This window comes from Salvia splendens, chromosome 6 (assembly GCF_004379255.2).
Source record: "Salvia splendens isolate huo1 chromosome 6, SspV2, whole genome shotgun sequence".
NCBI lineage: Eukaryota > Viridiplantae > Streptophyta > Magnoliopsida > Lamiales > Lamiaceae > Salvia > Salvia splendens.
In genome coordinates, this window is record NC_056037.1 from 28301867 (window position 1) to 28306953 (window position 5087).

The window sequence follows — 5087 nt, forward strand, 5'->3', positions numbered from 1 at the left end:
TGGTAACAAAATATAATTTAACTCGGGATAGGAAGCAAACATTAAGTATGTAGATGTGTATAGGGATGTCAATGTAGCCTGCAACTCGTGAGCTGGCCCGAATAACCCGCCAAATTTATAGGGTTAGGGCTGGAAATTTCTAGCCCGATAAAATCAAAACCCGATTAGCCCGCGTTAGGGCCAGACCCGAAAACCCGATGGACTGGCCCGAAAACCCGATAAAATTTCTATTATTATTTTTTTACTCCTAATTCGACACTTTATTGATTAATTTTATAATATAGATAACTAAAAAAACAACATTCAATTTTATATTAAATATACAAATTATATATTAAATTTTTATTAATATATTAATTGATAAATAAATTAAAATTTTCAAATTGACTAAAAAAATATTTAAATTTCTAAAACATGCATTAAAATTCCACGAAATATCTCAAATATTGGTATCTGATCTTGTTTCTGATTGAGTTTAAGCACATATCTCAAATATATCATAATTAAATGTTTTACATTGTATAAATATAAATAATATTAATCATTATTTATTGGATTGATCGCATGTTAATATTATCGTCAGCAACCCATTAACCCGCTGGGCTAGTCTGAAACCCGAGCTTTTAGGGTTAGGGTTGAACTTTGATAACCCGATAGAAATTACAACCCGATTAGCATGCACCCGATTGACCCGCAACCCGAGTATGGCTTGCCCGAAACCCGACGAGCTGGCTCGATTGACATCCCTAGATGTATATTGTTTCATTACATATTATCGATGATTACTAAATTAAATTCCACATGATGTCATATTAATAGATACTCCCCCCGTCCCCGATTAAGAGTCACACTTTTCCATTTTGGTCCGTCCCCTATTAAGAGTCACACTTCATTTTTACCATAAATGGTAAGTAGGTCTCACGTTCCATTAACTCACTTCACTCACATTTTATTATAAAACCAATATAAAAAAGTGGGTCCCACATTCCACTAACTTTTTCAATCAACTTTTCTTTACATTTCTTAAAACCAGTGTCCGATCAAAGTGTGACTCTTAATCAGGGACGGAGGGAGTATTAGTCAAAAAAATAAGAACTTTCTTTTAATTTTGAAAATATCTATGGACATTAAAATTTTGAAAATATAATATAGTATAAACTTTCATTTTATTTTATTTTTTTGAGTTTTCTTACGTTATAAAGCTAATTTTGCAAAATTCAATATAATGAGATATTAAAAAACGATGTCCTTTCTACCAAATCGTTATGATTGTCTTAAAATTGAATCTTTTGGCAGGAAAGTCGTTTTGATAGCTACTACACTGCTTTTAACATTTTATTATTTTGCTAAATCTTTTGCAGGCAATCGGAAAATATTTAAAATTTGTACTTTTAAATTTTAAAGGCTGTGAGGTTTTAGAATGGCACAGGTTCACAATTCTAAGTTTCTAGCAAGTACCAACCTGATTATTTAATTGGCAAAACAAATTGATTGGCATTGGCGTGGTCGGGACGTCACGCACTACATAAATGCAGCATTTATAATTCTTCGTCTATCAACCCAATGAACAAGAATCGGTTACTTAATATACTATCGCCTATTTTATTTTTTAATTGAAATATTTTCACTTCAATATATAGTTTTAAATTGATTCAAAGAAGCTGCTGTAGTCTTAGAGAAAACCTATCAATTGATCGATAAAATTATTTTCAAGTACTATATGATTATGTTTTATAACCTCAATAGCAGAATAGTGAGTCATTTAATCGGATCTTGGGTGATTTTCTATTAGGTTAGTCATAATACTCTCCTTGTCCACAAAATATAGTCTCATTTATAGTCAACACATGTTTTAATGAGAAACTGATAAAATAAGAACAATGAAAAGAAAAGGTAGGTAAAGTAAGAGACGAGGGGAAAATGTGGGTAAAATATGAGAAAGAAACTTTTATTTTTCAGAAATGGGACTATATTTTGAAGGCATTCAAAATGACAAAATAAGACTATTTTTCCGATGGAGGGCGTATTTTGTATCCCAATGTAGACGTTTCCCTTCAAAATTCTTATATAAACATTTGGGACATTCTTAAAAATATGATAATAACTAAGAGAAAAACCCAAAACTAACAGAAAAACCACCTCTGTCATGAAAGTATATTTTAGAGGAATGTAGGCAAAACATGGTTTATGACGTTTACTCAATCTTTATATTACCTTGTACCCATCATGAAACAACTAAAAAAATGTTACTCCAAGTCTCCACTAAAATATGTTAAAGTTTGACTAATATTTTGAATAATGCCATTTTCCCACTATTATCAAATTGTACACATATTTCTTTTCAATATAAACCGAAGACTATTTTCCTACCATTTTTTTATCAAATCAATTCAAAATGTTTCGACATTTTTTAAATAATGTCACAAAATTTTGTTTAAATTTTTCAAAAAAAATATTACATGTATTACATCCTACATAAGCGAGTCATTTTTGTCGGGTGTCCTTTTACCAAAAAATAACCGGTTCCATAAAAATAAACACATTTAATTTGGGACAACGCGGGTTTTAATACCTAATTAGTAAAATACGAGAGACATATTAAAAAATTATTAGAATATGTTAATGAAAAATGCAATCCACCTCATTAAAGAGAAAAAAATTATCAAAAATAGAATTTAACTATTTTTATAGGATAAACTAAAATAGAAAGAGCAACTAATTTTATGAGAGGATGGAGTATATTTTTTTTTCTTACTTTATTCTTTTTTTACTTATCTATTTTTTCTCTTTTATATTTTAATTTCTCTCTACTAAATTCTTTAAATATTAAATTCTAAATTTTGTCTCCAAAAAAGGATATTATGGCAGTATTCATTAGCGAAAATAAATTCAAAATTGATCTTTGTGATATTTTTCTGGAACCAAACTAATCAATTTGACCTTTTTGAAAAATAATTTTAGACGACATGACATCTTGTGACATTTAAAAGAAGGTATAGTACAAAATTGTGTTTTTCCATCTACAAACGACAACACCGACAAAGTCACAAAACCAATGAGGCAATGAATTATATGATACTGCATGAAGAATAATTGTATGTCAGAGTGCTGAGATTTTTTACATACTAATCTCTTAGCTTTGGTGAATATTTAATCACTATATTTTACATGGACATATATCAAGACATTTAAAACACTGAAAATGACAGTAACCGAAAGTGTCTTCTATTATCATAGATAATTTATATAAATAGCCTTGTTCACAGGGTAGGTAGACTACTTATGCAATTATCGAAGCTAATGACGTAATCATTCAACACATTTCTAAATTGTTCATAGTTTCTGTTATATAGGAAGGATTATGGTGAATCTAAATCATATTAGAAGTGATCAATACCTCAGTTGCATGTATTCATTCGTCCTATCATATGTGATATATTTCTTTTAGTCATAAGTTTTTAAGTAATGATATTAGAAATAGTTAAATAAAAAGAGAATAAAGTAAAATAGGAAAAAAGTACAAACAAAAAATAGAAGAAATGATAAATTAAGAGAGATAGAGAGTATTGCTTTTCTTGCAATTAAAAGAAATGTCTCTCGTCTAATGGAACAACCTACAAAGAAATATATCCCACTTATGGTAAGTGGTAAGAGGGGGAGTATATTTTAGTAACTTCACTAAAACTAATAAAAGTCATTTTTATATGTGTCATAGTATCTGCAGCCCCGCAATCATAGATCCACCCCTTACTACCCGTTTTATTTTCAGTTTGCAATTATATGCGGCGGGAATTTCTTCCAAGAGAGAAAAACTGATTTTTAGTTACAAAAGGGCTTGTTTCACAAGATTCATGAACTATAGGGGCTGTTTTGCAGCAATTAAAATTTTGAGACTGCAAATATATTTTTATGAAATCCTAGGGTTGTTCTCAAATTTTTGCACTCTGGGGGCTATTTTTACATTTTCTATACTTCAGGGACTCATGCCTCATGCAATTGGGTATTTTTTGTGATAAAGGGAATATGGGGGACTTGTTTTGCAAAAGGGATAAATAATTAGGGTTAGGGTTACCCCTAACCCTTTACCTGTGTTCTCGGTTACACTGTCTTCGTCCTCTTCACGAGTTTCCCAGCTCGTAAGTGGCCGCCACTGCCAGTTAAGGCTTTAGACGTGACCTCCGGTTTGTTTTCCTTGTCCATTTGATCCCTCACGGCCTCCTCCTGCGGTGAATTTTTTTCTCCTGTTCCTCAACTCCGATGACGAGTTTCGCCCTTGCCTTTTGTTTTACCCACCACTCTAGATATCCGACGGATTGAAAGTAGGTGTCGCAGGTGTGCTTCTGCATTCCGTAGTGGGAACACTGATGTACTCAAATTTTGCACATTTTAAGACCATTATTTTGTCCGTATTAAAGCTTGGATTTAAGAGAAGATCGGAACATACAATATTCTTCCTTTGGTTTTATCTTAATTGTTATCATGTTTTGTATGTTTTTCCCTACAAACTATGAGTTTAGTTTATCTCTCTATAAAGCTAAATCTGTAGAATTCTGGGGTGTGTTAGTAACTATTTTGGTTTATACAATTCTTGTTATCGGTATCCATTTGTTCATGTTTTCTTTATTCACAAAAAAAATGCTAATTAGTGACGAAATTAGTGACAGCAGCCGACAACTCAATATCTAGTGACAAATAAAATGATTGAAAAGCGTCAGTCACTAACTAGTGACATATTAGTCCATCACTAATGCGAACTACCATGGAAGTCACATATGTTTTCCGTCATTGGATGGGTTTAGTAACTTTATCTACTTTTTGCCGCATAGGCAAATACATATGTGATTCGATCTAGTTAAGTATGAACTGTACTTGGATATCGTAACTGTTTTGTATAAACCATAACAGTGAAATACATCCCTTGAATTCCTTTATACCCATCTTTTTTCTCAATATATCATATTGCGATTGTTTACTGTTTTCTTTAATTGCTTTAATTTATCACTCTGTTTTGTGATCAACCCAATCCTACTGTGTTTTCAAATAGAAGTAGAAAACTTAGTACCTCTGTCCCATAACAATATGTGCAC